The 22,376-nt window shown below is 43.5% G+C and overlaps 2 long non-coding RNA genes across 4 annotated transcripts in view; one reads left to right on the top strand and one right to left on the bottom strand.

The window, feature by feature from the left end:
• Positions 1 to 278: 278 nt before the first annotated feature.
• Positions 279 to 22,376, top strand: part of LOC120102344 (uncharacterized) — a 46,720-nt gene continuing 24,622 nt past the window's right edge. The window contains exons 1-2 of the long non-coding RNA XR_010065878.1: positions 279 to 414; positions 3,334 to 22,376. The exon at positions 3,334 to 22,376 is cut by the window's right edge and continues 3,090 nt beyond it. This is a non-coding gene — a long non-coding RNA (uncharacterized LOC120102344). The remainder of the gene's footprint in view (positions 415 to 3,333) is intronic.
• Positions 14,940 to 22,376, bottom strand: part of LOC102555978 (uncharacterized) — a 230,490-nt gene continuing 223,053 nt past the window's right edge. For 2 of the 3 annotated variants that reach the window (XR_005503755.2, XR_005503757.2), the window contains exon 6: positions 14,940 to 18,014. This is a non-coding gene — a long non-coding RNA (uncharacterized LOC102555978). The other variant, XR_005503749.2, reaches the window with a different exon arrangement.

The following is a 22,376-nucleotide window of genomic DNA, read 5'->3' as shown; positions in this document are numbered from 1 at the left end:
GTGCAACGCCCACACACTCTGAGTTTCTGCTCAGCCTCCATGTCTGAACGTGGTCTCTTTACCTCAAGCTTTGTGGAGTACAAGGCACAAAGCAGCCACCCAACCAACACCGATTAATTTAGAGAGATGCTAATGTTCATCTCCACCTGTCTCTACCCTCGTGCTATATCAAATATAAAAGCATATCTGCTTCTTAAATCAAGTCCCTGGGAAGCAAAACAATAAATGAGGCTCGGAAGCTGAGAAGGAAGAAGACATCTGAGTCTGAGGAGGAAAGGGGAGGGGTGAGGCAGGGCCTGAAGCCATCAGGAGCCAAGGAAACTGAAGTGTGGGAACGGCCTCCAGACGTGAGGGTGCTGCCCGGCTTCCCCAAGGACTTGCATGAGAACTGTTGAACCTTGTGTTTTTCAAACGGTAGGTTATGATCCTGAGGTGAGGAAATCCTTTCCATGAACCATGGCCAGAAATATGTTTTAGCATAGTAGAATGTGAAATAAGATTTATATTACTGCTTCACAGCATAAAGTTGATCTCTCTACGATGCTGTAATGCAAGATTCCTGGGAGGTTGTTGCTACTCCTTCGTCTAAACTCACCACACCCTCCTGAAAATGATCTTTTCGACTGCTGGTAACAGGAATTACGGTGCAATATTCTCATCCTGAAGCACCTTTCACCTTCCTCCTGTCTCTTCCTACAGAGACCAAACCGCTGCAGAGTATTTTATTAATGAAGAGTTGGTACATGCATCCCCTTAACTCTTGGCAACTTATAGACGTGACTCTCATTTAATCTTCCCCCCATTGTATTCTAAACTGACAGCTACCTCCACAAGTCAATTCAGCTTCCCTCTACACCCGTGTAAAGACTTTGGGTCAGCCTTGATGTCATTATTGATGTCACTTTCTGAGAAGATGGTTAGAACAAGATTTGAACCCTCTCTTCTTCTTGTGTACTTGTGTGTAATGTGTGCATCTATGTATATTCCTGTGTGTGGTGTGCAGGTGTTTAGATGGTATGTGTGATATGGTGGGGGTTACATATATGTGTGTTTTACATGTATATATACTCGAATGTGGAGACCTGAAGTTGGCAAGAGCTGTTTTCCTTGGTCGCTTTCACTTGGTTTATTGAGGCATGGTCTCTTGGTGTTCCCAAACTCTGAGACTCTAGCTAGATTAGCTCCAGCTTGCCCCAGGGGGCCTTGTCTCTGTTTCCTTAGCTCTGGTATTACAGTGGCCACTGCCTCCCTTTTGCTCTTGATGTTAGTGAAAAGTGCCAAGTGCCATCACAAATCCTTGCTGAGCAAAGTTCAAAACATGACAACACAGATAAGTAAACGTTATTAGTGTTGTCCAGTCAGCCTGCGCAGCCTGACTTCTCTTTGGAGCTCGGTCAACTCCTATTTCAGAAGAATGGAGTCTTGCATTTCCTAGTTCCAGATCAAGCGTTTGCTCTCTTGTCTGGGATCTACAAGGGATCCTCAGCAGGGTGTGGTCACTTTCACAGCTTATCACACTGGAACATCCCAGCTCCACATCTTGCCAGACCACCTACACTGTCTTTTCACATTCTCTCTACTGTCTGGTCTCTTCTGGTCTTTCTCAAATGCAAGCTGCATCACCACCGTGTTCCTGTGTATCTCTTTGCTAATACATAAAGACAGTCAGTGACATCCGGCAGCTTCATGTCACCAGGGTCTAACAACCTTCCTCCTCTCCCCTCTTATCTCTTTCATACATAACCATGTCTTTATTCTGTCACTTTGGGCATCATTGTAGCAAAAATTACTAATGAGTACCATAAAGGTTTTTAGGACTTTTACAGTTTAAAATCAAACTTTTTGGTTGGCAAAGAAATGAGTTTCATTATGTTAATGAAACTTTTTCTCTCTTGTTTTTATTTGATCTTTGATAATTTCATACAATGCATTTTGATCTTAGTGATCCGCTTTATCCAACCCTTCCCATATCTACCCCCTCTCTACCCACCTTTGTCCTCTCTCTCTCTCTCTCTCTCTCTCTCTCTCTCTCTCTCTCTCTCTCTCTCTCTCTCTCTCTCTCTAGACCCATGCAATGCTATTTGGTCATCCATATATTCTTGGATGTGTGGCCTTCCACCAGAGTGTGGGCCCCTTACCACGGCCTACACTGTAAACACTGACATCCTTCTCCCCATAGCTGCCAATTCTCAATTCTCACTGTGGGGGCTGGACTTGTATTATACTATTCCCTCAGGACGTCTTTCCTGTGATGTTCCTTGTTCCTTCTTGCCACACGATCATAAACTAGGCTGTGCTTTCTCCTACAATCATTAGCTTTATTGACTCCACTAGAAGTGACCCCTGTCTTTCTAGGCAGGTGACTTACAATGCTATCTCAGAACACCCTGGGGCTTTTCTTCATAGTATTGTACTGCTTAATTTTACACATCATTTAGTTCTTTGACTCATGTCAGTCTCTCTCATTGGACTATGAGCTCTACTAGGATAAGTATACTGTGTGTGTGTGTGTGTGTGTGTGTGTGTGTGTGTGTGTGTGTGTGTGTGTGTGTGTGTACTTTTGTCCCAGGGCCTAGAACTGTGCTCAGTTCAGAGTATAGATCAGGACATTTTACCTTCAACTTCTTGGGCCTCTTTTAAAGCAGGCATGTGAACCAGGTGCTCATATTTGGCCTGGACTCTCAAAGCAGTGGAGAATACCCAAAGGCAAGTCTCCAAGGGATTAAAGAGCCAGGTTTAGGGGCAGGAAGAACCTTTTCAGTATCAGTGTTGATGTCTCGAAGCCTTGGTATTTATGGTTTCTCCTTTGTTTGGTTTGGACGCAGGCATTCCTCTATCTCCTTTGGAGTCTGCCCTTTCCTTGTTTAGAGATTTAATTAAGTCTGCTCCCAACATGCTACAAAGTGAGAGAGAGAGAGAGAGAGAGAGAGAGAGAGAGAGAGAGAGAGAGAGAGAGAGAGGTGTGAGCTGTCTACACTGGGGAGATACGTTAGTTGTGCACAGTTCGGTGAAGCTGAGGGTTTTACTGTGAGCCTAACTCCATGGTGGATCTGCATGTGTTCTTAGTCTAATCCCAAATTTTGAGCTGTTCCCTTGGCTTTCTGTTTCCTAAGGGATCTAAGGGTAAGTAGTAGTAGGAAAAACAGAAATCAAACTTCTCCGTAAACGAAGAGAAGTATTTTCTTCAGGCCCCCTTTCCCAGCAATGGACAGACCACGCTGTGAGAATACTAACAATTAGCAGTGGTGGTGAAATAGCCTTGATAGAACTTCTTTTTTAAAGTGTCAAGTGCTTTGCCTACAGCATCTTCTTTAATATCTGCAACCATCCTAGGAGGGGCTCCATATGACCAGAGAGAAAACTGCAGCAGAAAGGAGGAAGCCGGCTCTTTCCTGGAGACCACACAGGAAGTAACAGGTGGTAAAAGAATTCAGAGAGAGAGATGCAGATGATCTTTCTGTCTCATTGCCCTTGACCACTGTTTTATCTCCCCACTTTGGTCTTTCATTATTCCTTCCATAAATCTTTTATTTTCAGGACTTTATTGTATAATGGTCACCAGGGAAATCAAAGGATGATAACTTCCAAGCCTCTTTCTCTGGAAAAGTTGACCACCCCGTGGGTTATAGAGTCACTAATTTCCTTGCTGATATCTTTTCTCTTTCCTCTCCCTTTGGCCCCTTTTAATTAATTAATTTTAATTTGTTTAAGCAGAATCTTATTCATACCCCAAGCTGGCCTGGAATTTACTATGTATCCCAAATTGGCCTTGAACTAGAAGGCAATTTTCTTTTCTCAGCCTCCCAGGTGCTGGGATTACAGGCATGTGCCGCCATATCGGTTCCTTACTAACCTGACCGAGCACTTCTGGGACCCAGGTTTTCAATGTCTTATATGTGATAATTTATTATGCCTAAGTTGATGCTCTTACCACTTTCCGTAGACGAAAAAATGCAAGCCTGAGGTGAAATAACTTCCCCTAAGTATTCAGGGAGTCACCTAAAAGTTCATTACTTAGGAAGGATAATTTACTCAGGCTGGATGAAAGAGAGCCTCAGACTTACCTGACTTAGTGAAATGTCTATACATAGCACTAAACTATATCAACATGAAGAATGCACAGATAAAGGGACCTCCAAGGCACTTTAAGAGCTTTGGGTTAGATGCTTGTAACTTTTCCCAGAGAGGGCTTCTTGAAGAATTCTAGGACTAAGAAAACTTAAACGTGTCAAGTTTTTGTGGTAACTTAGTCCTTTGCGTTACACTAACTGGACCCATAACTGGGCAGGTGCTTCTGCCAAACACAAGCTCCTTGGCTATTCCACTGAATATCCTAATGGTCCTAAGAATCAAGTCACAGGCCTTGCACATCCTAGAGATGTACTCTACCACTGAACTACCCCCAGCCCTTCCAATGGCCATCCTGATTCAACAGATCAGAAACAGGTTTCAGACACATTTGCATGTGTGACAAACTCTAAATGTAGTTCTCGAGTTCCTGACATCACAGAATCTCAAGTGCATCGATAAGCTCTAAATTTTTTTCCAACATGGAGGTTCTGCAAGCTAATGTTTCCTAGTGGATACGCCATAAACCACTCAACCAGAAATAGGATCAGCCGTCTTGATCTTTGGAAAACTAAACAGTGGAGAATTTACATTTTCAAGATTGTCTTGTCTCTACCCCAATGACTCAACTTAAAGCCATAGCTGGTGCATAAATGGGTGAGCTGGTGGTGTTTCAATAACATTTTGTTTGCAGAGTGGGTGGTAAACCAGATCTGGCCTGTAGATTATAGCTTGCTGACCTTAAACTGTAAAAACCCAGGTTACAAAAATAAGATTATGAAAGCTGCAAACCATATGACTTCATAAATATTGATGATATATTAGCATTGTGAGGATTCTAAGGCATGAGAAGTAAAAAAAAAAAAGAAAAAGAGGAAAAAAAGAAAAGTAATTGGTTTAATTTTGAACAAACTTAATTTCTCAAATTTACTTAACCATACAACTCTATTAGGAAATATTAACATTCTCTAGAACTGTAATTACACTCTTTACATTCCAGAGAACATACTTTAGAAACCATCTTTCATGTCTTATACGTAGGCAGTTTTTAAGAACAATTTGTATTTGGTGCTTCAACTTTGCCCACTGGAGGCATGACCTCAGATTAAAATGAAAACACCCTTGGTATAAATTCCTTTGTCTAGTTTTCTCATCAGAGGTACTACTGGCTTTGTTTTAATGCTTTTTTGTTTTTGTTTGTTTGTTTGTGATGATTCTTGTTCTGTTTCTAGAGAAGGTCTCTGATTCCTGGGCTCACATGATTGTTCTGCCTCAGTCTGCCAAGGGTCTTGTGTTACAGGTACAGGTATGCATCTGACCAGGAATGTTTTTCAAAATGATGAAACAGAGGAAACTGGATTATTTTGAAAGGGACAAAAGACGTATGAAAAGGAAAACTAGAAAATGGGCTAAACAATAATAGACTTATTAAGCACTTGCTGTGCTCACTGCCATAGTAAAAGCTTTGATCTAGATTTGCAGTTCCCAACTAGAAGAGTTTTACTACCTGAGGGACATTCATCAAGGAGTCATTTCAAATTGCTGTGACTGGGCATGGCACAGAGCATGAAGACCTAGTGGCAGAAGCCAGCGATGCTGCTGGTACCTACAGGACAGTGTCAACTGTCCCTAGTGCCAGTGACAAGAAGTTTCTCTGATTTCTGCCATGCTGTGAAGCTGTAAGGTGAAACATATTTGTACGTTTGAGACATTTAAATGGCAAAACAGAAACAGGTGGGCAGCCAGACTTAATCCTGTTGCCTTAAGGCATCTCATAGAGAGTAACAGTGTGAGCATAATTCGTAAGAATGCAAGTGCAAAGGCAAACGACCTCAGTGGCTGTGCACTGCCTAGGACTCCATAAGTTCCTGCCTTGTTCTTTCACATTACTCCTCCCTCCTGCCACTTCCTCTCTTTGCTCTTCACCCCCATTTTTTCTACTGCTGATGCATCAGGCAACTGTCCTAGAATGCTGACCAGCACACAGTGTGTCTACAATGACCACTGAAACACTCCTTATTAGAACCCTGCATTCCATCTGATGACAGCCCGACCACTTACAGTGAATTACCTTTGTGACATTAGGCCAGTGATTTTAATCTACAGGTCTTGGTTTCACCTTCTGGAATGGGAACAATGCTTAATTCAGTCAGCTCCACTCAGACATAAGCCTTAGGCTCAATACTGTGCCTGGAGAGTTGGGGAGATCCCAGGAATGCAAAACCTCCCAGGGATACTATGTCCCTGGTGACAGGATCTTGTGGGAGGAGACTTTTTTTTTATAGGCCAGCCCAGCTCCAGTTTCTCCAGCAGCTAGAAGAATGCTGCAGAGTGTGGGCTTAAGGGGGTCTGGACAGCATCACCAAATGACAGTCATTAGCTCTGATGCATGGCCAGGGGATAAAACGAGCCAAAAGTACAGGAATGGCAGCACATTAGGAAGTGAAAAGGTCCTAGATTCACCTCCGGGAAGACACTGAGGAAGACTATGATCAAGATGCCTTAGAGGTATCATCAGGGCCTTGGCTCTCAGAACAACTAGTCACTCTCCTGTCTGTTAATGAGGAAACGTGAAGCCCTCATGCTTCATTTTTATCATGTCTAAGTTGAGCGATCCATTTGAGACAGTTTGTGAATAAAAAGGCTGTTTCTGGAAACACGATGCCTCATGGATTCTCACAAAACTCTGAAAGCAGTACTCAGAAAATAAAAGCAACAGAATAGCAGGAGTCTTTCAAATGGCACTTCCTGGCTGCAGCGTCTGGGGTATGGCTGGGAGTCTTGAAGCTCCCAGCCACAAGAGGTTAGGCGGTCCTCTCTGCCTTTCATCTTTTGCTCCTTTTGGTGACATCAGCTCCTTTGTTCTCTTTCCATCTATACCGCTCTGGCAGTTCAATTATTTCACAGAGAGAGGAGAGATGCTCCAGGAATTGGAAATGACAAAAGAGAAGCTACAATCATGGTGAAACTTTCTTTTCAGAATCTCCGAGTCTCTCGGAAATGAGCAATTGCTGAGTACTGCGCGCTTGCTACTCACAAACACCAGGAACTGAAGAGTAAAGAAAAAATCATGGAAGAAAGACTCTGAAGTCACTGGTTCCTATTCCTAACATTAACAAAGGAACAAGAAATAGTGCGATGTGAGTGTGGGTAAAAGCTGGAAGACACTAGGTAGGGTGCTAAGTAGGGAACTTTAGGCACATCCCCAGGGAGATGCATAGTGATTGCCCAACTCATGAATGGCTGAACCACATGAGTTCGTTCAGTTATTTCATAGCGAGAGCTATGTCCCATGTGATGGATATTTGTGGCAAGTCCTAAGTTATTTGTGCCAGATTCTCCCTTTGCTTTCTACTGTGTTTCCAGAAGGAGAATAGAGTGAAAAGGCATACTTGGAATAGAGAGAAAACCTGATGTTCTTGGCTCCACCCGTGATTAACTGGATGCTTGTGGACCCATGGTCTCACCTCTCTAGGATTTAGTTGTCTTAATCTTCCAGTGAGGAGATTTTATTTATCTTACAGGCTTCTTGGGAGAAATGAAGGAAATGGTGCATGCGAGGTATTTAGATTATATCGGGCACTTAAAAGTAGCAACTTTGTTCTCCAGTCAAATGAAAATGAAATTATTTCGATACCCCAGTAAACTATGTTTACTGGAGATACCTGAACTGGGGAAATGGTTCATGATTAAGGCACTTCCTGTATGAGTAGAAAGCGCATCGGAGGGAAAGGGAATAACACTCGAAATGTATATAAGAAATACTCAAGTTAATAAAAAATAAAAAAAAAAAAGAAAGCGCATCGGGCAGTCTCCACAGAACATATCTACTTGTGGGATAGATGTGGTGGCCTGTTTACAATCCAGCCTCTAAAGGCAAAGACAAGATTCCTAGAGTAAGATGTCTAGCAAGACTAACCTTTCAGCTAGCTGTGGGTTTGACCTAGAAACCTGCCTGTAATAGAATACTGTGTTTAAGTTCATGACCAAGGCAGGTTACAGACGGAAGAGTTTGAGTTTGTGGTTTTAGAGGAATAAGAGCTCATGATGGTGGGACACAGGCATGGCAGCAAGTTTAGAGGCTGAGAGCTCACCTCTTGAACCCCCAGCACAAAATAGAGAACGAAGACTGAAAATGCCATGGAGTTTTTAAACTCCCAAAGCTCTTTCCAAAGAGTCACCAAACGAGGACCAAGTATTCAAATATTTGAGCCTATGGGGGACATTCTCATTCAAATCACCACTACATTAATAAATAAGATGAGAGAGAAATTAAATAAGAATCATATATCGCTCTGGTTTTTCACGAGTACAGACCCAAGAAGGAGAAACAGAAAGATACATGACTTGCCTCCTAAAGACAGTGAGCTTATCTTTGGTGGACCTGGTCATCAGTGGGAAACCAGATTGATCATCGTTTTCACTTGCTGCTTGACTCAGGTGGGTGTTCAAAGTAGGAAGTCACAGTGCAAAGCAAGCAGCTGGAGTGAGCAGTGCACTTACAGGAATCCAGATTTGATTGCAGATGAATGACTTTTAAGAAATTCTTGTAAACACAGGGTTAATCTCCCATAGGAGCACAGTCTGATCTGGTTCATGTTATCATTTCTGGGTTTCCTAAAACCAGTGACTCAAAACCAGGCTGCCCTTTTAGCCTGGGAACTCTGTAAAGCGGAAACTGGTGGGGGAAAGAGGTCCTTTGTGATTCGTCTCCAAATGAATCACTAGCGATTAGAGCCAAATTCAATTTTGGATTCATTCAGCTAAGTTACCTTGAACAGTGGAAGGACCCTGCCTTTCCCTTTTCCTCTCTTTGTTCCCCTCCCAGCCAGGGCTCCCTCCCTCCACAACACCCTTCACCTTTCACACAAAGACCTTCAGAATTCTGAAATTTCAGTGGCTCCCCCGGGACAATGCAGGTGGACGCCCACTCCAGCACTACCCGCTACTCTTTCCTCACAGGTGCTTGTTGACTAAGTTTCCCCTCTGCACAGCTGTGATACTCTGTTTTTCCTCTCTTTCAGTAACCTCCATGAGTCAGGTACTCACCATTGTCGAGGAGAGTTAGCAAACACTTGGGGACTAGTTAGTCCTCATTGGTTAGTCCTCATTAGTCATTGAGAGTTGCTGGTTAACAGTGTTAAGGGCATGGAAAGCCCTGCACATCACCAAGCAGGCATTCCTAATGCCTAGAAAACCTAGGCAGAAGATGTAACCAACAGAGGTATCTGACAATTACCTGAGGACAGGCTCCTCTGGGACTCTATGTGACCTCTTGGGGATGTGCTGGGCAATTCTTTCCTATCTTCCTGCTTTCCTTTTGTCCTAAGACAAGACACTTAGTGCTTTGAGAATGGCAAGGGTAATTCTGAGGCAGGCTTCTATGGTTTGTTCTCTATTCCAATTCAGTCAACTGTCCCTGAATATGGGACAGTTCTGAGACCTACGGGGCTTATTTTGGCCCCATCCTTGCCCTCTGAGAACTGCCATCCATGGGGGAATGGATTTGAGGATATCTGCATTAAATCATATCTGCCTTCTTCAATGCTGGCTGGCTGATTGCACCCTACCTTCGCATGCTTTGCCGTAAAATCAATAGACAGACTAGCATTTTCCCACCAGTTTTCTTCAGCTATCCCCTCTTTATTAAGTATAGTTTAATCCTAACCAGTATGCACTGGGAAATTATAGGTAGCTGCATGTCTGCACTATTATATGTACACATTAAAAGATATATACAGTAAAACACATACAAATAAATATAAAGACCTATTCATCTGTGTACCTTATACCTAGAATACTTCCATCTCCCCCATGGTGTGTGTTGCCCATAGGAGAACTTGGTCATACTGTGTGCCTTGTGAAGTTATGTGTTAGATGTCTTACAGAGGCTGAGGCAGTAGGTCCAGGGAGGAGGGAGAGGAGAAGAGGTGTAGCAGACTTCCCTAAGAGCCTTAAACTGAGAGTCACAACATGAACAGGAGATTGCTAGAGATTCCCAGTTGGAAAGTTGCTCCAAATGAAAGGAACACAGACTTTTAGCTTTAAAATACTAGAGGAGGGAGTATGGACGGTATATTTAAGCAGTCAACATTTTTTGAGTGCTTAGTTTAAAGTCACATGTCTATCAGTTTTCTCTGTGAGGCTGAGATCATGTACTAGGAAATTCGATAAGTCCCTGTCACGTAGTTTACACTTTGGTTAAATAGTCACCACACACACACACACACACACACACACACACACACACACACACACACACACACGGATACAGTGCTCACTATTTGTGGGCTCATAGCCTTAGATTCAGCCAATCAAAAAAGAAAGTTACATCTGTACTGAACACAAGGGGACTTTGTTATTATTGGGTTGTCATTTCTTCTAACTGAAACAGTGTAACTCTGTCCGTTTATATTATACTGGGTATGAGAAGTAATCTGGAGATGTTGGAAGTGGACGGGTAGATGTGCACAGGTTATAAGCTTGAGTATCTGCAAACTGTCATATCCGTGGGGGTTGCGAGAGTAAATTCCCTGCAGACACAGAAGGAAAAGTGTACAGGCATCAGAGATAAGCAATTCAAAGAGAGGCCACACTTAAGGACCAGAATAGCACTACTGATAAGAGTTAGTGTGAGCTCAGACGGGGAGCTCCCATAGAAGCCCCAGACTGTGAAAGGCATCCTGGAAGCTGGAGACCATGAGGAGTGGGGTGGAATTTGGAGAGCAGAGTAAACAATACTTCAGGCTGGAGGAACGGATGAGAAGAAACAGAGGACAGACAGCAGAACTGAGATGACAGAACTATAGACCCTGCCTCCATCCCTCACAGCCAGTCAGATGCAGATGGTGGGAACAGTTTCTATCCTAAGCACTTAACCCTGGGTTCTGGCTTGCTGTTAGGGTATCTGTGAATTTTGTGAATTCTTATGTTCATTGTGGGAGGGGGACAGTGAGCCTCTCTACTTTTTTGTCATGGCCTCCAAAATTCTCAAGAGTTTTTCGGTGTCTTTGGTTTCATTATCCCAGCCTCCTATTTTGTTTCTTTCGATATCTGATTTCTTTTTCTTTCCTTTCATTACAAAAAGAATTCAATTTTCACAATCTGGAAAGAAAACAAAATTTCTCAGAATGATTAGATTAACTTGCCCAAGGATGCTCGGTAAAATCAGGCCTCTGAGGTCAAGGTTTAACGCCCACCCGAGCTCTTTGCCAAACTCTGTGCTTCCTCACATGGTTTCCATGTCCTCCTTGGCTCAGAGTGTTGTGTCCCCCACCAGGACTTTATCATCTCAGTTCAGTAAAACACTAGTTGGGTATTTCTCCCGGTCACTGACCATGACTTGTATGCACATTTTTTCCCTTTGACACTTGGCCCCGTTACCCGTGTGCTGTCCTCAAGAGTCACTGGAACTTGTGGAAAGTGAGATGGCTTTCCAGGCCTTCAGTGCAACCCTTGCTTATAGCAGAGTATTTCCTTGCACTAGTAAGGTATAAAGCGATGTTCAAAAGCAGCACCACCCTTTAAAAACTGAGCCTACTGGCGAGTCCTCTGCTGCTTCACAATTATTTACCGACCACCTTTCCTTCTTTCTTCATTGTGCAACGGCATGATGAAGACGATAAGCAAAGCTTATCTCCTCCCCTCCTCCTGTCATTGAACAACTCATGGCTAGCCTGGCTTCCTCTTAGCCCCTTTCTTCCACAGCCCCTACTCAGATTGTTTTGTAACCAATGGTATACATCATACAATTTTGCCTTTAAACATTTCAGCATTGTTCAGGGTTTTAAATAGGCTTTGATATATATAAATAGCCCGGGGCACTTGCCAGGTCACAGAAAAGTTTGATGTTCTAGAATACCACATGGGGCAGTTGGATCGGAGCAGCCCGGAGGTTTTCCTCTGAAACATGTCTTTGTTCCGTTGCGTTCGTTAAAGTCTCTTGGATTGTGTGAACTACCGTTTGAGTCAGCTCTGTGGAATTAACTGTACAAGCTCAGTTCTGTTATCCAGCTTGTTCTGTAAGTAAGTCCGTGTGGGCTCCAGCACTGACAGCATGGTAAGGAATCCTTTGAACATAAACTGAATTTCACGTTCACTTACTCACAATTTCACCCCTGAGAGGCTCAGATGGACGCAGAAAGTAGTGCCCAAAGACTTGAACTTCGTGGGAACATGCCCAACACACACTGGGACACCCACCATCCATCTCAGCTCCACAGGTAGAGTAGACCACACCCACACACATCTGTACTACAGCTAGGGTTTGGAGAAGCCCCTTCCACCACTTTCCAGTAACTAACAGGCAGCTCCTTGCCCACACTCACGTCCACAGGCAAATGCCAGGTCATTTGCAGAGCTGACTACAGTGTGTGTTAATGTACTCACATATCTACAAAACATTTAACGTGAGCTACATTGTACTAGTATTTAATCAGATTTTTATCATCTTGCTTTCCTTTCTGTAATGTAACTCTAACACATTTTTGAGTGTTGTTCATAAATCCTGGGTTTCTCAGCCTTAGCCCTACTGAGTTGCCGGCGGGGTAAATCTTTGCTAGGGATCAGTGGAGAGCCTGTGTATCACAGGACATTTAGTAGCAGTCTGTCTTGGCCTTTATCCACCACGAATGCTAAATTCTGATCTCCCCTACCACACCTTAGCAACCAAAAAAAATTATTATAGATATTGTAAATATCCCCTAGGAATATGGGTAAAAACCACAGATTTTTCTGAGTACCTGGAAATGGTTGCCTTAATTCTGATTCCTATAATCTTTGTGGTGTTTATCACATTGCTCTGCATAGTATGATGAGTTTTAGGACTATGTGTGCACTGTAGAAGAGCTGATTCAAAGCTTTGCACAAGTATCTTTGCATAGGTCCTCAAGCTAACACAACTTATGGCTTGCTATAGTAGTCATCTACAAGCTGTACATCAAGCTTGAAATGCAGACTCTCAACTTAAGATCATTGATTGATCCTTATTTTCAAAGTCTGTAGACCTTGAACCATACCAATGTTGGCATTTAGACTAGGCTGTGCCTCACAGTTACCTGACAACAGCCAGGTACGCCTGACTCACTATAAAAGGGGCTGCTTGCCCCTCCCTCTCTTGCTCTCTTGTTCTTGCTCTGTCCTCTCCACTACTGATCTCCCTCCCCCTCCCGCTCACTCTCTATGTGCTCGTGGCTCCTCTCTCTCTCTCTCTCTCTCTCTCTCTCTCTCTCTCTCTCTCTGCTTTTCTCTCAACTCCCCTCCCCATGCCCTGAATAAACTTTATACTATACTGTCTTATGGCTGGTCCCTCAGTTGGGGGAAGGGATGCCTCACCATAGGCCTCATACGCATCCCCTTCCCCCACACCTTACCTCACCTCCACCAAACATATTCCTTCTCTATTTTTATAAAACAAACACCAAGTTTCTGACAGCAATAGCTTCCTACCATTTACTGAGACAACTCACTATGCTCTACCCCTCACAACCTATGTCACATTTAACCCTCCCAAGAGCTGCTTCTGGGAGTCATTGTCCATCACTCCTAATCCCCAGGTCTTTAATAGACAAAAACTCTAAGGAAGAATACGAGACCCTGAAAATGGAGCTATCTGCTTGATGTCCACCCTCGACCTAAAAAAAACAGAGGCATCAAGCCAGGGTCCTAAACTATCTTTTCTGTCCTAGGAACCTCTTCCCTTAAGGATACAAGCAGCTACTTCTTAAGTACCTGTGAACATTTCCAAGGTAGCACATATTCAGAAGAGTCAGAAGTTCTTACCCAAAGCAGCTAAGTGAGACAAAAATCATCTCATAGGGTTATATAGAAACTGTATGCTACTGCTACAAATAAGACAACAGTAAGGGGACGAATTATATAGAAATGTGCTCATATGTTAAGGGTTTTTTATGTTTATTATTATTGTATCTGTGTGTGCTGACCGTGTCAGTGAGGTTGTATGCATATCACAGCATTCACATGGAGGTCAGAGGGCAACTGTCAAGGGCTGGCTCTCTTTCCACATCCAGGTAACCAGGTTCGCATGGCAAGAACTTTAAGACATTGAGCCAGCTTGCCGCTATTATTATTATTATTATTATTATTATTATTATTATTATTACAAACAAACCCAACAAAAAACAAACCAAACCGACAACAGAAACCTTGTTTGTTGACATAGGATTACACACGTCCCAGGTTGGACTTGAACTTACCATGTGTGACATCACCAGGTGTTCTCATGCTTCCTTCATCCATCGGCACACGTACCTGCCTCCACATTAAAAAAGAAACACACACACACACACACACACACACACACACACACAAAGGCTATCTCAAATGAAGAAGCAAGAAGAACAGGTTTTTAAAACAACTTTATTTGATCTAACTATAGCTTTTGTATAAGTCCAGCCATCATACATTACATATATGTTGGTGGATTTTTTTTGGTTAAGAAGCATTTTAGAGAGGAGGTTTATAGACAAAAAATTTGCACAAGAGATAATAGCAGAGGAACTGGATACTTAATGAGTTCAAGTTGGATTAAATTCTAGAATACAGAAAAGACTTGCAGATGTGATTACAAAACCACTGTCAGTGTGCTTAAAGAAATCAGAGACTGGGATGGAAGCCAGGCTATTGGAGACAAGAATATGCTACTCCAGTTTTCAAAAATGAGAAAAATGTGGATTCTAAAGACTAGGGGGAGATGATCGTAGGATACGGCATCCAATTACCCACTCGTATTTTAGGAGACTGTAGGAAGGGGGTTTGGCAGGGATGGCCAGGAGCCTGCAGGGCTCCAGTCGCTCCTCTGCCCTAAGCTGCTTCCTCTTTCAGTGGTTTACTTTTGATAGATCAATAAAATATTCCAGACAGTATGCACTTTTATTTTAGCAAGCTCATTTGATACACAGATGTGTGTTTTTTCCTTATGAGAGCAAGGCTGAAATGGTGACTCAGTGAAGGGATCCACAGCTCACTGAACAATGAAGAATCACTCAAAGGCTCCAAACTGCCTCTCCTGGTCACTCTTCTATGCTAAATACCTGGGACACACAACCCAAACAGATGTCCACCCACTCCGGTTAGTCTTACCTCCAAAAGGAGAGCTCTGTGGGCTTCCGGAGGAAGAGTCATATTCTTGAAGACACACAGCATCTCAGTGGCTGAGTTGGGGTTTGTCTATTTGACCCCCTGGGCTCTCTATTGCCTTCTTAATAAACAATGGGATTGAATTGAAAATTTTAATTAAGGCTGTGGTTTTCCGTCCCAGGCAGTATGTGGATAAAGTCTCCTCAGAATTAGCCACCCTGTGCTGGGCTCCAATTCCTCTCCTTTGCTTGGAAATGGGCGGACTTTACAACTGGTGTAGCTGGGTCAGACTCCCTGAGGAACCCCAATCCTTTCTTTCCAAAAACAGCATCTCTAAGACCAGTGTGAGGTTCATGTTTTGCCCGAATGAGAAAGATTAATCCCATTTATTTTACTAACAGATCTTTGGGGATAAAAATTCTCCCGGCTCTAAAAATAAAGGACTTCTGTCTGTCTTAAGCATCCTCCCATAGCACTTTGTTTTGGAAGTAAAGAAAAGAGGGGAAAGTTGAAAAAGGAAGAGCAGAGGGGTAATAAAGAGACAGGGGGAGGAAAATTTTAAGACAGGAAAGGGGGGAAAGGAAGAGACACACAAAGTGAGGAATGAGCTGAGGAAGCCTCTCCCTTGTGTGGTGTAACCAAATTCCTTCTCAAGTCAGCAGGGCAGAATTAAATGGTTGCCGTCCCCCAGCTGTTTGGTCTGAGATGCTGTGTAAACAAGCCCGCCCCTCATCTGGCCCCCAGGAGGCTGGAACCTCGGGAGGGAATCCTGCTCTGCCAAAACCACCATGAACTCTGCAGTGGGGTCCCTCGCCTGCTTAGTCAGCAGGAGCCGCCAGAGGAATTCAACTGTTTCCAATTTTGTTTCTTCTCCATGTCAAGAGCAGAGTGCTCAGGTGAGGGTGACGTCCTGGGACAATCAAGGTCAGCTCCGGCTTGGAAATCAATCGGGACGAGGTTCTTAGATCCTTCCTGACATTGTAGAGTCCAAGTTTGTGGCAAGATTATTCCACACTGGTGTCGTCCAACGCGCACAGGGAGGATTTGACTGGGCAGAAGCCCGAGGCTTTGTGTTCTACAGTGCCTTCTGTGATTTTCTTTTCTTTCACAAGAGAATCCTGGCATATTTGTATCAGTGGAACTTTCTGTGGTCATTAGCATATTTGACATACTTTTGAGCAATATACATTTTTTGTCAGGAGAAGGTACCTGCCATCTATTGGTTACAGAAACACAAATGTGTCCTTACAATTAACATGTTATCTCTAGAAGGTAGGTTTGAAGGTTTTATTTTTCTTTAGCTAGGCTTTTATATATAATATGTACAGAGAATTTCCTGTGCATGAAGGGCCACATGGACCACCCAAAGGCATCCTTTCAAAAGACCCATGAATTAGCTATTGCTCTTATTTGATGACGCGGCCTTATAAAATCACTGGCCTAGGCTTACGTCCCCAAAACAATGACCGAAGTCAGACTTCAAACCCACACTAGAGTCCATGCTCTAAGCACCTGGGATAATACTTTTTCCACAATTAATTAATTAATTAATTAGAAAAACAAGAGAATTAAACATAAAAGTAGTCTGACAACTTTGTTATTGTATTTTGCTTTTTGTTGCCATTGTTTTGCTTTGTTGCTTTTGTTTTGTTTTGTTTCGATATGGAGTTTCTCAGTGCAACCAACCCTGGCTGTCCTGGACTCACTTTGTAGACCAGGCTGGCCTTGAACTCACAGAGATCCACCTGCCTTTGCCTTCTGAGTGCTGGGATTAAAGGGTTATGCCACCCCCATGCCCAGCTCTGACAACTTTTTAAATCTGTTTCCAAACCAAATGCAGGTACTTGAAGTGAACTGGCAAGCAATCTCCCACTAACACGTAAGATGTTTCTAGAGCTTAATTATGTGGCTAGGCTGGTCTCAAAGATCATTCGTGAGCATGCGTGCATGCACGAGTGTGTGGGTGTGTGCTTTCTTTATCCCCCAAAACACAAAACCTTAGGTCTGATATGCTAACGGTTACTCTTTTAATGACAGGAGGGGATAATTTTAGACTCTTCTTCTGACGCATGGTATTTTCAAATTCTCTGTCATGGCAAGTACAACTTTGGTAGGAGGCAGAGGCAAAGGACGGGGGTTACTTTACCCTGCTTTTTAGCTTCTTAGGGTGCCACCCCAGTACAGTTTCCTAAGGTGCTTCTCGAACAATTGCTTATCTTCTCCTTCTTTCTCTCCTGGGACGACCTAAGGCCGCATGAATTTGAGCTTCCTTTAGGGAAAACCTATGTTGGTGCCTCCAGGCAAGGGACACAATCCAGGACCTCCACAGAGTTGGCAAAATACCAAGAGATAAGGCTGACTTAAAAGTTTTACTTCTCTGGCCTGTCTACACTTTGGCAGCTCAGAGGCCAAAGACTGCTTATCGGGTGGGGCTCATTAGTGGTAAAGTCCCTTGACTCCTGGGGACTTCGGCTGATCATTAAAAACTCATGTTAAGGTTCCCAAAAAGACCTCCATGAAGGCAACTTCATAATTTTTCTTGCTCCCAAAGGAGAGGGGTTGTACCACAGAGGGACTAAAGAAGAACAGGCTTCCTGCCCTCATGCATGCTATGCTCTTGTTTTATAATGCAGTGATGATACATTCAGTGAATGCCTGCTGGAGTCAAGAGAATGTTCTAGTTGATGGGAAGGTTCTATGGTTTGAATCTGAAATGTCCCCATCAGGTTAAACTTACCAAGTGTGGGAGAAATCCTCCAGGTGCTTTTCAAAACAGGTCTTTGTGGACATTTTAACGCCCAGCCATCTAGCAGCTAGAATTAAAGGTACGATTCTCAGTATATGATATTCTGAAAAAGGCAGCATATAAGAGAGAGCAAAGTTACAAAGGTTGAAATGAATGGAGGTCAAAGTTTACTACAAATAAGCAGAAGGGAAACTTGGAAACGACAGCCTGTCCCTCGTTTGATCGCTGTGTCATCACACAATGGTACACAGTGGCCCAAACTTGTAGGACTATATTCTCCATCACCATGTTTGGGGGTGAAGAAAAAAGCAAACGAGATGTACCACACAAAGCATCTTAGGCGCAGTGCCTGTGGACATTTTACAATTAGAAAACGGGAATCGGTGGTAAAAATCCTCTCCAATACTTTTCCTGGCATCTCAAAGGCCGATACACAAGAACTGCTCACATCAATACCAAGAGTCGGCCCCACCCACTCAATCACATAACCAATCTCTCTTGCCCCTTTTCCAGCCACACTTACTTTTACTTACTTCTGCCTCTTGGTGTTAAGTCCATAACAAAACAACATCAAAGGTTGCTTTGAAAGGACTTAGAAAGAAGACATGAGGTATGTCTCTGTAGTAGGCTTGTCAATAGAAATGGGGGCTAATACACGTCCTCGCCTGGTAGCACGTTCTTCCCCAAACTTCTTTCCCCGCTCATTTGAGCTAAACCAAAACTGTAAACTAGACTAGAGTGGGCTGACAAGAGGCCTTGAGGATGTATGTGAACATGCTGACCCACCTCCAAACTGCAAAAGGAAACACAAAACCCACAGAGATGAATCCAGTCATCCAAAAAGATGGAGGAACGTGCTATGGAAGGACTTTGCTTAGTAGCAATGACAGAAATCTGGACATTGGAATGTAGCTTAGTTCATGGAGGGCTCACCTAGCACAAGGGTCACTCTACATTTGACCCCCAGCACTACATCAATTAGGAGTGGTGGGAGTCCCTGTAATCCCTGCACCGAGAGGACAGTGTCAAGTCCAGAGGCATCGTTAGTTAAGTATTGAGTTCAAGGCTATGCAGAGAGATATGAAAGCCTGTCTCATAACAAAAACAAAAGATACTGAGATCATCCCATATGGAAAGCTACTAAATTTTAAGGTCTTTTTGTTAAAGCAATATAATTCTTAATCCTGTATTTTATCGCTAAATTTACAACAACCTTAAGGGTACTTGACCCGGAATAAAGGACTAAAATTCTTTTTAATTAATTATTTTATTTATTTACATCCCAAATGTTGCTCCCTCCTGATGCCCCCTTACAGAGTTCTTCCATGCATCCCCTCATTTGCCTCTGAGACTGTGTCCCTGACCCTGGGCATCCCCTTTCCTTGGGGTATCAAGTCTCTACTGGATTAGGTGCATCCTCTCCCACTGAGGCAGACAAGGCAGTCCTCTACTACACATGAGCCCAGGCCTCGAACAAGTTCATGTATGCTCTTTGGTTGGCAGCTTAATCTCTGGGAGTTCCCAGGGGTTCAGGTTAGTTGACACTGCTGGTCTTCCTATGGGGTTGCTATCCCCATCAGTTAAAGAACTAAAATGAACTCTCTTGGGTAGACAAATTCTAGGAAAATGTTGCACTCAGTTTTGTAATTACATGATCTTGAGTGGGAGGAAAGATAGAAAGTTTTACTAACTTAAAAGCAGGAGATAAGACAAGAGCTGTTGACTGGAAAGTTGCTGGGTTTTGGACATACAGAGCATGTGGGAGCTAGAGAGGTAGAGGCTGATCTTGCCATGGAGAGACTTTGTAGGACTAGACAAGCCTGAAAGGACTTCTACAGTATTTGAGAAAAATCTAATAGGTAAGAAGGGGATAGGAACTGCACTGGGTTGGGAGGGGTTTCTGATGGATCCTATTTGCTTGATAGTTACACTTCAGTATTTTTATTTACTGAGGGTGGAGCCTGTGTGTGAATATCTGGAGGCTCAGAAATTGTGTCTATTATGTTTCATCTTACTCTTTGAGAAAGGGTCTCTCAGTGAATCTGGAGCTCACAAATTGGCTTAGCCGGGAGCCGCTCCCCCCACACCATGCAAGGGAATGATAGACGCTTAGCTTTTTAGGTAAGTTCTGCGGATCCCAAATCAGGTCACCATACTCTCACATGCTAAGCACTTTATCGCTAGTCTTGAAGGTAGATCTTAAAAGAGCTTTGCCAAGAATTTGGTAAGAGGTAGATGACCACTTTGTCTCCCTTCTCAGAGCTGAAGCATGTAAACTGTGTGCACGTGAGCATGTGAGTGTGTGTGTGTGTGTGTGTGCATGTGAGAGACTGTGTGTGTGTTTATGCATGTGTATGTGCACTTGTATGCTTAGGGGTGCATTTGGAGGCTAAGTATTCCTTCATATGTCTTCCCTCAAAAGCCATCCACCTTCACTTTCTATATTTTTGAGTCAAGGTCTCTCACTGTCCTGGAACTCACCATGAAGGTTAGGATGACTGAACGGTGAATTGCATGGATCTGTCTACCTGCTTCTGCCTGCACTAGTCATGGTATTACTGGCACAGGCTTCTCTACCAAGCTTTTTCATGTTGCTTCAGGTATGTGTGCATGGTGGCAGGGGCTGGGGGTTGTCACGCTCAAGTTCTCATGCTTACAAAGCACTTTTCTGACCGAGCTATTTCTAAACTCCTTTTCAGACAAAGTCCAACTAGAGGAGGCAGCCACAGAGTGCTGAGCTGGAGCCCAGGCAACATGGTCTTCTCTGAGATTGGAAGAGTATGGTTTCTAATAGCTGCTGGCAACCACATTTCTCCACTTATTCCTCCTCTCTCCTTGACCTCAGGGTAGCCTATGATCAACAGGGATGGCTTAGGGAATGAAATCACTACAGAAAATCAGGTCATGAGGTGGATCTAAAAATACATTGTTCCTCTGAGATGAATTTAATAACTTAAACACACACACACACATACACACACACACACACACACACACACACACACACACACACACACCTTGTTTCTTTCCCTGCAAACCATTGGCTCCAAATAAGGAATGGAATTGTACGTCACTGTACGAAAACTCACACCCATCGCCCCCACCCCCAGTCCACCACTCTTTTGTTCTCTCTCAAACTCTCTTCCATTCCTATTGTCTCATCTCATCATTACATGATGTGATATAGCATTGTGTGAGACAAGCCCTGCTCAGGTTAAATTTTAGTCATGTGAGAAGCCCCAGCCAGTACTGTCTATAAGGCTGTGTGATTAGTTACAAAGCAGTTAGCTGGAGAAAGGAAGTGTCAGCATTCAGATGCACAAAAAATTCAGATGCATGAAAAGAGTCAGAATCTGCCAAACAAAATGCTTTCCTTAGAGCCGAGTCAATATTCTCTCAGGGACAGACCTGAGGAACCAGGCAGCTGCATCTGTTTAGAGTTTCCCATGTATCTCTCACCTCTTCCTTCATCAGCCAGCTCTAACCCAAAAGCTGAAGCTCTCTTCACCCAGCCTCCCTCTTCTCAGCATGGGACACAAGTAGGGAAAGAGAGAGAGCCAGCTGTCACTGAACAGTTATATCATCTGCCCTTTCCTTATCTTTCCCTCCTTTGCACACATTCAGATGCTCTTTCCTGTTTATCTGTCTGCAAGAAGTTCGAGTTGTCCTTACCATCCTCATGCTCCACTTACTGAATACCTACTACATCTGAAGCACCATGTTTGTAGGTATAAATATATGTATGTGTGTGTATGGAGTAACTGCTGTAGGTAAAACACAGCAAAGTTAATGGAATAGTAAGGCTCATTTGACCTGATGCTACAACTGAGGATGAGCATTGCCAAAAGCCGCACAGCTTCAGTGGCGTTTCTAGGAATTTAAACTTGTCTCCTCCAAAAGAAGCTTTAGGCTATACTGATAATCCTTTAGAAAATCAAGTGTGTTTGAATAGTTTTGTCACCCTTCCTTCCTTCCCTCCTTCCTTCCTTCTTTCCTTCCTTTCTTCCTTTCTTTTCCTTTCTTTCTCTCTCCCTTCCTTCCTCCCTCCCTCCCTCCCTCCCTCCCTCTCTCTCTCTCTTTCTTTCTTTCCTTTCTATTTACTTTACATCCCTCTCACTTCCTCCTAGGCATCTCCTCCCATAATCCATCCCCTGTTCTCCCTTCCCTTCTCCTATGAGAGGGTGGAGGACCCCCTTGGGTCCCTGCCCCCCCAAGGCACAGTCCAGCTAGAAGAACGTATCCTATGCACAGGTAACAGCTTTTGGGACAGTTCCCACTCCAGTTGTTCGGGACCCACGTGAAGACCAAGTTGCACATCTGCTACATATGTTGGCACCCTTCCAACAATGGCGTTTTAAAGTTTTTTAAACTACTTTTAGTAAGTGCATGAAGTATGAGTTTCTTGATGGCATTCCCTTGTGGGTGTTTCAGTGCATTTCGCTCTGTTTAGTGCACTTTGCTCTTG

The sequence above is a fragment of the Rattus norvegicus genome, chromosome 4 (genome assembly GCF_036323735.1).
Source record: "Rattus norvegicus strain BN/NHsdMcwi chromosome 4, GRCr8, whole genome shotgun sequence".
NCBI classification, from domain to species: Eukaryota; Metazoa; Chordata; class Mammalia; order Rodentia; family Muridae; genus Rattus; species Rattus norvegicus.
This window is presented reverse-complemented; position numbering and strand designations above follow the sequence as displayed.